General features: G+C 36.9%; 1 pseudogene; it reads right to left on the bottom strand.

Moving 5' to 3' along the window:
* Positions 1–11,808: 11,808 nt before the first annotated feature.
* LOC148773358 (ubiquitin-conjugating enzyme E2 D3-like) overlaps positions 11,809–13,122 on the bottom strand; it is a 32,095-nt pseudogene continuing 30,781 nt past the window's right edge.

Raw genomic sequence — 13,122 nt, 5'->3', positions numbered from 1 at the left:
CAAAATTATGGAGGTATAATTGACATAAAACATTATATAACTTTCAGGTGTATAACATAATGATTTGATATCTGTATGTATTATGAAATGATCACGGGGTCTAGTGCATTGTTATCTTCCAATAAGTTGTATTATTGTGGGTCCACTGGTCTGCCAGGGAAATGCCAAGGACCATGGTATGGAGGGGTGAAATTGGTCTGTTAACACCTGCATGGTGTTCAGGTTAGGCCTGACTGTGGTGGTAGCCCTGACCATGGCTTCTGTTTTCCTAGGTCTTGCTGGCAAGTATCATGCTGTTTCCTACCTTCGATGTGCCCTGTATAGGTTTCTGATAAAAAAGAAAGTGAACAAATTTTAGGTAAAAAGTAAATGAAAAATCACCTGTTATGCTCAGTGCCTTGCTGTGCATGATACTCAGTGATCAATAAATATTTGTTGATTACTAAGACTAAAAAAAGCCTCTTGATAAAAGTGAAATAGGAGAGTGAAAAAGTTGGCTTGAAGCTCAACATTCAGAAAACGAAGATCATGGCATCTGGTCCCATCACTTCATGGCAAATAGATGGGGAAACAGTGGAAACAGTGCCAGGCTTTTTTTTTGGGGGGGGGGCTCCAAAATCACTGCCGATGCTGATTGCAGCCATGAAATTAAAAGATGCTTATGCCTTGAAAGGAAAGTTATGACCAGCCTAGATATCATATTAAAAAGCAGAGACATTACTTTGCCAACCAAGGTCCATCTAGTCGAGGCTATAGTTTTTCCAGTGGTCATGTATGGATGTGAGAGTTGGACTGTAAAGAAAGCTGATCACCGAAGAATTGATGATTTTGAACTGTGGTGCTTGAGAAGACTCTTGAGAGTCCCTTGGACTGCAAGGAGATCCAACCAGTCAATTCTAAAGGAGGTCAGTCCCGTGTGTTCATTGGAAGGACTGATGCTAAAGCTGAAGCTCCAATACTTTGGCCACCTCATGCAAAGAGCTGACTCACTGGAAAAGACTCTGATGTTGGGAGGTATTGGGGGCAGGAGGAGAAGGGGATGACAGAGAATGAGATGGCTCGATGGCATCACCGATTCGATGGACATGAGTTTGAGTGAACTCTGGGAGCTCGTGATGGACAGGGAGGCCTGGCGTGCTGTGATTCTTGGGGTCGCAAAGAGTCGGACACGACTGATAGACTAAACTGAACTGAACTAAAGATTTTGTTAGAAGTTTTAGTTGGACAAATTATTATAGACAGAGTTTGTTTTAGATATCTTAAAGTAGATGTCTTCAGATTAGAAAAATTCCAGCTATGCTGGAATATAGAGGCATGTTAGCCAGTACAGGAAAATGTAAAAGATCACCTGGGTATGATGATACAAGTGTGAAAAAGTTTTGAAAAGAAAGTGACAAACATCCAATATAAACTTGCATCATAGGTTAATTTACCACACAGACTAAAGGACACTTTTTTTATTGATACCTAGGGAGTCAAAACAAGTACAAGTGCCTTTCCTACTCCCTGTTGGATTGCACCTACAGCTGTTTCATTTGTTTTTGCCATTTCACTGTCAGTTTATTGGACTATTGAATGCACTGTATGATGGCAACAGCTGGACAACTGCTGGACTATTGTGTCTAATTGTTGTAGCAGATGGTTCTGCCATGACAATTAGTCTTGAAATGTGCAACGTGCTAAGGTTATGAATTTCATCCTTTTTATGTTTACAGTTTTAAGCTGTAAGAATCATAAGGAGCAGTACATATCAGTAAGTCAGTACTAAGTTAAAATGACAACTGCTAACTATTTATTTTTAAATCACTTTTTAAAAAACCCTGATAATGAACTCATATCTTTAAATCCTGCCTTAGTTAGTGAAACCAATGCTATATAATGATAGTTCTAGTATATTGCTAAGTTTGACTTTTTTTCCCTTCAGAACATACTCAAGACAAGAATTTTATGGAGAAAGTAAGTCATTTACCAAGTAATAAAAACTACTTTCCATTAATTAATAAAATACACAAATTTCTTTAATGAACACCTATATTTGAAAACAACAGCCTTTCTTTAGTGAGAAAATTCCTATAAAAAGATTTTTTTTCAGGATAGAAACAAGTTCAGGAAATTCTTATTTCAATGAGATACTTATTGCCAATGAGAGGCTTATTGCATGACCAATTTTGCTTGCCATGGTGAAGCCTTGTCTGATTGTATTAAACATTAGTAAATCAAATAAATCCCATCAGTAATTATTCATTTCTGAATTATTAAAAGTTCTTTCTCCACTATTATAGCTCAATCTGTATCACTGTGTTTATTTTAATTTTCATGCCCCAAACCACCCACTAAAGGAAAGCAACATGTTTGAATGGAAAGAACAATGGATTAGGAATTAGAGAATATAATTTTAGCAATATCTCTTGCTAATTAATCATACCACTTTAGTAAGGAATAACGCTTTTGAATTTCAATTTTATTATCAGTTAAAAATTATATTCAATAATATCAGTCCTGTTCTCTTCAAGGTTGTTCTGATATTTCAAATGAAGTCATGTCAATGAAAACATTTGGAAAATATAAATAATGGTATAGGCATAAAGACAGAGTTTTACCATTATTGTATTTTAAACTACAGCTCGTTCTTTAAAAGTTATCAAAACAGCTGAATCTAAGTAAGTTAACTCATAGCCACCATAGTCATTGACAATTTAAACAATGAAGAAATATCATTCTAAGATTTGTACAGGTAATTTGGAATTATGAATTTAGCAGTCTTGCAGATTTATAGATCTTTGATTTCTTATCTTCCACTGTGGGCTCAAGTACATAGAGTAAAAGAGAGTTTATTTCCTTAAGTAAATATTAGAAAAAATCTTCTTTATACTGACCCCAAAACTATACATCTTCTTTCCCTTGGGGTTCTGGCTTTCTTGAAGACCACACAGGATAATTCTAAACACTTTTTCCACGACAGCTTCTCAGATATTTAAAAGCAGTTTTCAAGGCTATCTAGTTTTGTTTATTCCAAGTTGAATGTTTGATATTTCTTCAGATGCTTTCTATGTGTCTAGTTTAGGTCATAGGGAAGCTATTGCACTGATCAAGAGGAGAGACAGTGAGAACCTAACCTAGGGTACTTGCTCTGGGTATGAAGAGGAAGGATCAGTGCAAAAATATGTTATGTAACTTGAAGCAACAGGACTTGAAAAACAATTAATTTTGTGTGGCAATGAAGGATTCAAAGATAAAACTGAAGTTTCAAGCCTAAACCAGTAGGAAAATATTAAGTAGGGTGATACTGACACAGCATGAATTAAAATAGTAGAAAGAAGGGTTTTAGAGAGGAGGAGCTAAGCTGAATTTTAGAAGCTTAACTTTAGATGCTAAAAGATAAAAAATGGGTAATGCTAAATTTTTAAATGTAGATTTAGAACTCAAGAGAATATATGAGACTAAAGACATGGAAAACAAAGTATTTGAGACTGGCAAAAATAAGTATGCAAAATAGATCAGTTATAGCACAGTGGCAAACTAGAGAATACATGCTCAATTAGAATGCTTAACAAACACATCCTGTAATTCATGTTTGGTATAGAGACTGCCAGTTTATACCTTTGTTATAGGTTTCCCTGGTGGCTCAGAGGTTAAAGCTTCTGCCTGCAATGCAGGAGACCTGGGTTCGACCCCTGAGTCGGGAAGATCCCCTGGAGAAGGAAATGGCAACCCACTCCAGTATTCTTGCCTGGAGAATCCCATGAACAGAGGAGCCTGGTGGTCCACGGGGTCGCAAAGAGTCGGACACGACTGAGTGACTTCACTTTCACTTTCACTTTCACTTTATGTATAGAAAACAGAGCTAAGAAAAAAAAAAAAAAACTCCCAGAAAACATGCATAATGCTTTCATAGAAGGAAGAAATGAGACCAGAAATGCATACTGTATCATGCATGAGACTGAGAGGGAATGGTCAGAGGAGGAGGAAGAGAATAGCTGGGAGAGTATACAGAATGGCAACAGCCAGGAAGGAGTCAACACTGTAAATCAACAATACTTTAGTAAATTTTTTTAAAAATATATGCACACACTACTATATGTGAAATAGATAACCAACAAGGACCCACTGTATAGCACAGAGGACCATATACTCTGTAATAATCTATATGGGAAAATAATCTGAAAAAGAATAGATATGCATAATGAACTCACTTTGCTGTACACATGAAACTAACACAACATTGTAAATCGACTATACTCCAATATAGAATTTAAAATGAATAAGTTAAATTTAAGTCAGACGACAAACCAAGATGAAGAATGAGAAGAGCTTCTTGGCCCTGTTTGATAATATTTAAATCAAGAAGAACTAGAAATACAATCAAACTTCAAAAGAATATAAACTGAACATGTTCCATATAAGCTTTATTACCTATTGACATAGTAACAAATTACTAATTAACAGATAAGTTAAATTTAACAGCTGTAATCATAATGACAAGAATTGTACTCAGTATATTTCTCAATAGTTAGGTATATTTAATGCTTACTTACAAAAAAAAGGCCTTTAACCAAGAAAATAAAGAATAAAACAAAACTTCAGAATAATTTCATTGAAGTGTAGTAGATTTACAATATTCTGTTAGTTTCAGGGTAATAGCAAAGTGATTCATATATATATATATATATGACATATATATATATATATATATATATATATATATGTTATTTTCCATTATAGGTTACTACAGGATATTGAATATAGTTACTTGTATTACATAGTAAATCATTGTTGCTTATCTATTTTATGTATAATAGTTTGTATCTGTTAAAACAAAACTCCAAATTTGTTCCCCCACATACACATGTTCATCCTTTGGTAATCATAAGTTTGTTTTCTATGTCTTTAAGTCTGTTTCTATTTTGTAAATAGATTCATTTGTTCATTTGTATTATTTTTTAGATTTCACTTTTAAATAATCTTATATAACACTTGTCTTTCTCTGTCTGATGCCACTCAGTATGATATTCTCTAGGTCATTCTGTGTTGCTGCAAGTGGGAGTATTTATTCTTTTCATGCCCGAGTAATACTGCATTATATATGTGTGTGTGTGTGTGTGTGTGTATCTTCTTAAACTAATCATCTGTTGATGGACACTTTGGTTGCTTCCATGTCTTAGCTATTGTAAATAGTGCTGCAGTGAACATTGGGGTGCATGAATCCTTTCGAGCCCTGGTTTTCTCTGCTTATACCCAGGAGTGGTATTGCAGGGGTAGCTCTGTTTTTAGTTGTTTAAGGAAGTCCCGTACTGTTTTCCGTGGTGACTGCACCAGTTTACATTCCCACCAACAGTGTAGACAAAGCTCTAGGATATTAGCTCACTTTGTGTACACAATATTTTGTGTTGCAAAATATCTGCTAAAATAAATTTTACCATTTTTTAACTTCATGTTTTTCCTTAAAATGAATCATCAAATATATTACTAACAGTTTTTGACATTGATTGTCTTAGTTTATGTGCAATATATCCCTAATGAAAAAGTCATAAATAGCCAAAGAAGTATAGTTATCCTGTGGAACATTCATGTCTTAGGCAGTAAAGAGGGTCCAGGCAACATGTTCCTTTTGTCTTGCGAGATTTTTTTAGCAGTTTTATTGAGGTTTAATTGACACATGAACCATGTATATATTTAACATATGAAATTTGATGTTTTGATATATACACATTATGAAATGATTACCAACCATGATCAAGATATTTAATATAGCCATCACCTTCACAGGTTTACAATTTTCTTTTGTATTTGTATATGCTTTGGGGAGGGCTTCCCTGGTGGCTCAGAGGTTGAAACGTCTGCCTCCAATGCGGGAGCCCCAGGTTCGATCCCTGGGTCGGGAAGATCCCCTGGAGAAGGAAACGGTAACCCCTCCAGTATTCTTGCCTGGAGAATCCCATGGACGGAGAAGCCTGGTAGGCTACAGTCCACGGGGTCGCAAAGAGTTGGACATGACTGAGCAACGGAACGGAACGGATGCTTTGGGGATGGGTAAAATGACAATATAAACTCTACTTTCTCAGAAAATTAAGTATATTGTAGAGCATTCTTAACTGTAACCTACAAGCTTTATATTAGAACATATTCACCTTACATAACTGAAACTTTGCTGATGTTGGTCAAAGGAAACAAAATTTCACAGAATTTTTGGTCAGATTTTCTGGTAACTCTGAAGCAATGGATTGATAATCTTTTATGCCAATGGAAGATAAAATTTACAGCTTATAAATATGAACATCTTTTGTAATTTTTTAAATTTATTTTATTTTATTGGAGGCTATTTATTTTACAATATTATATTGGTTGGTTTTGCCATACACTGACATGAATCCACCCCGGGTGTACATGTGTTCCCTTTCTTGAACCCCCTTCCCACCTACCTCCTCCCCTTATCCTCCCTCCGGTTCATCCCCGTGCACCAGCCCTGAGCATCCTGTATCATGCGTCGAACCTGGACTGGTGATTCGTTTCACTTATGATAATATACATGTTTCAGTGCCATTTGCCCAAATCATCCCACCCTCACCTCTCCCACATAATTCAAAAGACTGTTCTATACACCTGTGTCTCTTTTGCTGTCTCATATACAGGCTTATCGTTACCATCTTTCTAAATTCCATATATATGCATTAGTATATTGTATCGGTGTTTTTCTTTCTGGCATAATTCACTCTGTATAATAGTCTCCAGTTTCAGCCACCTCATTAGAACTGATTCAAATGTATTCTTTTTAATTGCTGAGTAATACTCCATTGTGTATATGTACCACAGCTTTCTTATCCATTCGTCTGCAGATGGACATCTAGGTTGCTTCCATATCCTCACTATAAAGTGATTTTCTTTGTAGGTATTCTTTTTTCCAAGTAGTTTTATATAATTCCATTAATATGCCCCAAAATGTATGAATATGGGATGAATTATTTACTCTTTTTCTAACAGATTGGAGTTTAAAGCAACATATCTCTAGGGATCTCAGGAGGGTGCTTTTGTTGTACATACTGTGCATGATAGTGTGCACCAGTGTCATAGTGTGTGGTTCTTCTTATGGAGATCAAATTTTATGTTCTGTTTCAGAATATTTGGTCATGGCAAACTTCTGAAATGTGCGTATATTATTGTTTCAAGAAGTGTATTGGATATCAGATTTCTCTATGGATAAAACCAAAAGCAGTGTGAAAATGCACACATTTCTATGAATCCATTTTTTTCTCTATAAAAGAAATAAGTAGAAGCAAAATTATTTCTCCTAGCTCTTAAAAAAACACCAGTTTTCTCTAGAACTCATTTATTAATTATATTCTATTATCTAGACAATATTCTTATAATGGAGAAGAATCTAGTTCTAGGCATAAAATCGTGATATCATTATGTATGCAATCTCTTGAAAGGAACAGATGAAACAGAATTTATCCTCTCAAATAATATTACTGAAAACTCTGTATAAAGTAAGGCATATTGAAGACCAAGAGTCTTATTCATTAAACTAGAAGTGCCAGAGTCATGCTGACATTATGGAATGCTGCTACTAAATACTGGAACGGTTGCATGCAACACCTGAATCATTAGAAGTCTCCAAACTATTGTTCAAACAGGATGAGAGCAATGTACAATACATAACTAGGTTTTGTACTGCAGTGCAAAATAACCTTTGTATAAAAGGGTAATCACAAAAAAACATTTGGTTGGGAAGACCTTTTTGATGGCAGAGAAGTAGTGAAATACTTTGTGATAAAAACTGCTCTGTATATTTCAATTACATAGAGAAGAAAGAAAAGATGTGTTTTTGGCTTCATACCACCCAAAGAGGGCTTTTATAAACAAACTTCATGTACTTAAAAAATTATTAGTTTTTGCTAACAGACATTCTTTGGCAGCCATTTTGATCTACAAGCTACTTCATAAATATTCATCTGAATTAAAATGTTTATTTTACTAATCAATATTTAAATTTACATACCAAATGGATATTTAAAGCTCCCACATACCCAAATACTCTAAAATATAGCTAATTTACCAAAACAACAATCTCTACCTCTGCCACAAGTAATTTTCAAGTAACTTACATTTGCTTTTAGGTAGAATATTTACCTCAAATTATTTCCTTGATGATCTGTGATGGTGTTTGTTTCCCTAAAGTTGTTTAATAAAATATAAAGCTGTTTCATAGAAAACTTAGTGAGGTCCCAGTGATGACAGGTCATCCTGAGAACTGATAAAAATTATCAGCCATTTTGAATCTATGCACTATCAGGTATAATATCTTTGCATCTGAATTATTTAAATAATAGTTTGAGAACTATTTTGTGAGAAAGTCATGGAATCTTATCACTTGAACCTGTGTCACTGAATTCTTAATTCAAGCATAGAGCAAAAAAGAGAGAAGGCTCAGTTCAGTTCAGTTCAGTCGCTCAGTCGTGTCCGACTCTCCACGACCCCATGAATCACAGCAGGCCAGGCCTCCCTGTCCATCACCAACTCCCGGAGTTCACTCAAACTCATGTCCACAGAGTCGATGATGCCATCCAGCCATCTCATTCTCTGTCGTCCCCTTCTCCTCCCGCCCCCAACCTTTCCCAACATCAGAGTCTTTTCCAGTGAGTCAACTCGTCGCATGAGGTGGCCCAAGTATTGGAGTTTCAGCTTCAGCATCAGTCCTTAAAATGAACACCCAGGACTGATCTCCTTTAGAATGGACTGGTTGGATCTCCTTGAAGTCCAAGGGACTCTCAAGAGTCAACACCACAGTTCAAAAGCATCAATTCTTCGGCGATCAGCTTTCTTCACAGTCCAACTTTCACATCCATACATGACCACGGGAAAAACCATAGCCTTGACTAGACGGACCTTTGTTGGCAAAGTAATGTCTCTGCTTTTTAATATACTATCAAGGTTGGTCATAACTTTCTTTCCAAGCAGTAAGCGTCTTTTAATTTCCTGGCTGCAATCAGCATCTGAAGTGATTTTGGAGCCCAAAGAAATAAAGTCTGACACTGTTTCCACTGTTTTTCCATCTATATCTAATACCTACTTGCTGTCACATGTACTGTCAGCACTTCTGAGTATTCTCAAGGCTTTCAATTGCATGATCCTTAATTAGCATCTTAATCGGTCAGTTAATAAAGTTTGTCTAATATCTTAATTGTGGAATAAGCTCCTAATTTAGCTTGTGATATCAAGAACTTACTATATTTGGCCCAGTTCATCTGCCTGAATTCGAAACTCAGCAAGAACAGTGAGTGATGGTAAGAAAAAGTTGTTATGTGTTCACAATGTAAGGTAATGTTTAAAAAGCAAAAACTCGGGAGTCACATTGTTTAGGTTCAAATTCTCAGCTCCACCACTTAATATCTGTGTGATCTTGGGCATATGTGTAGTATTTGTGTAGCCTTGTTTTTATCATCTATAAAATGGGATCAATCACAAAGCACAAATCTCTACTTATAAAGTTAATATGAGGATTAATGAAAAGATTTTGTGTTAAATATTTGTTACAGTATATGACATATAATAATATTTCAATATTTGAGATTTTAGGTTTTAGTATTCATTACACTATTGAATAGAATATGTTCAAGCCTTGTAAATACATTGGATATGTCACTGCATTCTTACTAGTTTTGTCATTTCCTCTAGTAACTGATCTTAAGGTCTTTTTGAAACAGTGATTTCTCAAGTGAAATAGAGGCATATGTATAGGGCAGTTAATTTATGGAGAAATTACTCTCAATAAAGGTTTTGATTCTGCATCCTAGAACCATGGGAGGGTGCTTTATTGTTCATTGGGGGGTCAGGGTGTGCCACAAGATAGAGTACAACATGAGTGCCACCACTGAAGCCCATGGATACTGGAGTGTGTAGCCTATCCCTTTTCCAGGGGATCTCCCCACTCAGGAATCGAACAAGGGTCTCCTGCATTGCAGGCTGATTTTTTACCAGCTGAGCTACCAGGAAAGCCCAACATGAGTGCAGTCAAGGTTAAAAGGTTATGTTATATAAATGCCACCCAAGAAAGAGACCAGTGCGTGAATTGAGATCCCTGAGAACATGTGCCATGCACACCAGTCACAAGTGGTACAGTGTTTACTTAGAGCAAGAGAAGAGAGTGCACAATATCCAGCTCCTTGCAATGCACTGACCTCTCACAGATATCAGAACCACTCAACAGCCAATATCAATAGTGTGCCTACACACACCCTACATTTTACTGCAATAAAAAGACCCTTTGCCTTCCCCACTAGAAACATATATAGCAGTGGAATTGGCCAAGTGCCCTGTGATACATATACTTAAACAGAACTAAGACATACATTAAGCCCTGAACAGTGAAAGGAATTCCCAAACAATGAGGTGCTACCAGCACAGGCTCTTTATCTCTTGTAAGGAGATGTTTCAGGTCCAAGGCTGCTCTTATGTGCAAATGAAAAAGCTGACAAGCTGAATTGGCTGTCTTTCCCAACAGAAAGCTTTTTTAAAAATAGGAAATATTGAACTATGTTTGTTGATTTAGATGAAAAAGCAAGAATTGTTGATGCTAGAAAAAATGGGATGATTGTAGACATAAAGTTTGGGGGCAGGAGAGGGTAATATTCAGTAGACAGGTAGAGAACTTCACTTATGACAGAGACAAAGCAGAATATGTGGGTCTAGGGAAAGACAGAATGTTCAAAACAGTACAGGAAGATGAAGAAAATCTCTTCAGTTAGTAGTATGTAATGAACCATAAGCAATGAGATTAGCCAAGAATAAGAAGAGGGAAGAGGTGTTATATATTTGAGGATTAATAAGATGATATACACTTTCCTCAGAGAGTTAAGTCAAGTTACTTGACAAGGGAATTGAGTATGATTTCCAGGTTGCACTAAGAAGCTGCTTGATATTTGTGCTCATAAATTTAAAGTAAAAGTAATAGCATGATTGGATATCATCTCTTTGTATTCAGCTCCTCAAGTTTGGTACAGAGAATGAGTACTTTGGAAGCATAGCAGGTCAAGGTAGTTCAAGATGTAGATTTAGAAAGTACTTTTAATAATAGTCCATGGAATCTAAGATGGAAGGTTAATTAAATTTCTTTTTTTTTTTTTATTGAAAATTTTGGCTGTTCTAAAATTATTTATTTACAGACGTAAAAAGCCATGCACAGAACCTCCTCAAATTATGAAGATCTCCTACAATGTATTAAAATAAAAGATTTTTTTTAAAAAATTATAGCTCTTGGATTCCAAACTCAGATGCTGCAGACCGTGTGGGTTCTGGGACACACGCAACTGTGTGTCTGCACGCACTGGAGGGTGTGAACTGGGATCTAGCACCTACTGAGAAAAATCAAAGAAGGAAAAGAAAGCTAAAGCCAAACCCCAAGACTGCAGGGGCACTTTCTGGGTGTTCAGTCCATTCCAGGACTCACTAAGTTTCTGGGGGACTGTCATGCAGGGAGACCCAAACCAGTCTCAAGGAATCCTCTCTACAGACGAACACTATGTATGCTGACACATTTTTAGTTGTGGGGTCTTTAAATATATAAAGAAATCTTTAGAAGATATTCTTTTTACTTTTAGAGCTCCTATTGTATGTAAAAAGTCCTGTTTTTCTCCCCCCAAGAATTGAAGTTTCCACAGCCAACGTTAACAAATAAATAACTTATAACTGCTTGTCACCTTCTTTCTTCAGTCGACTGTAATAATCCTCCTGACTGGGCAGGTGGCCACCATGCATGTGGGGGTGTCCGTGCAGCCACTGCTGCTCCATGGCCAGTCTCTGCAGCTCAGCCGACTAGGCGTGCATGGCCTGCAGCTGGTGGGCCGCCGACATGGGGGGTGGGATGGCCCCAGGCAGGTCTCGGGGGTAGGGGGTGCCAAAAACTGGGTGACGGAGCATCTCGTGCTCATGGGGGGGCTGTCCAAGCAGAGGGTTGGGGAGGGTGCCGGGGGGATAGGGAAAGCGAGCCAGGTGAGGGCCAGCGGTCAAATTTCTATTTGGATTTCAGGTACATGCCTTTTATTTATTTTTTTTAATTGGAGGCTAATTACTTTACATTATTGTATTGGTTTTGACATACATTGACATGGATCTGCCCCGGGTGTACATGTGTTCCCCACCTTGACGCCCCTCCCACCTCCTTCCCCATCCCATCCCTCTGGTTCATCCCAGTTCACCAGCTCCTAAAATCCTGTATCATGCATTGAACTTGGACTGGCAATTCGTTTCACATATGATAATATACATATTTCATTGCCATTCTCCCAAATCATCCCACGCTCGCCCTCTCCCACAGAGTCCAAAAGACGATTCTATATATCTGTGTCTCTTTTCCTGTCTCATACACAGGGTTATCGTTATCATCTTTCTAAATTCGATATATATGCGTTAGTATACTGTATTGGTGTTTTTCTTTTTGGCTTCTTTCACTCTGTATAATAAGCTCCAGTTTCATCCAACTCATTAGAACTTAATCAAATGTATTATTTTTAATGGCTGAGTAATACTCCATTGTGTATATGTACCACTGCTTTCTTATCCATTCATCTGCATATGGACATCTAGGTTGCTTCCATGTCCTGCTATTATAAACAGTGCTGCGATGAACATTGGAATACATGTGTCTCTTTCAATTCTGGTGTCCTCAGTGTTTATGCCCAGTAGTGTGATTGCTGGGTCATATGGCAGCTCTATTTCCAATTTTTCAAGGAATCTCCACACTGTTCTCCATAGTGGCTGTACTAGTTTGCATTCCCACCAACAGTGTAAGAGTGTTCCCTTTTATCCACAACCTCTCCAGCATTTATTGCTTGTAGACTTTTGGATAGCAGCCATTCTGACTGGCGTGAAATGGTACCTCATTGTGGTATTGATTTGCATTTCTCTGATTATGAATAATGTTGAGCATCTTTGCATGTGTTTGTTAGCAATCTGTATGTCTTCTCTGGAGAAATGTTTGTGTAGTTCTTTGGCCCATGTTTTGATTGGGTCGTTTATTTTTCTGGAATTGAGCTGCAAGAGTTGCTTTTCTATTTTGGAGATTAATTTTATGTCAGTTGCTTCATTTGCTATTATTTTCTCCCATTCTGAAGGCTGTCTTTTCACCTT

The sequence above is a fragment of the Moschus berezovskii genome, chromosome X (assembly GCF_049115385.1).
Source record: "Moschus berezovskii isolate FMDL1 chromosome X, NW_MosBer_1.0, whole genome shotgun sequence".
Taxonomy (NCBI): domain Eukaryota; kingdom Metazoa; phylum Chordata; class Mammalia; order Artiodactyla; family Moschidae; genus Moschus; species Moschus berezovskii.
This window is presented reverse-complemented; position numbering and strand designations above follow the sequence as displayed.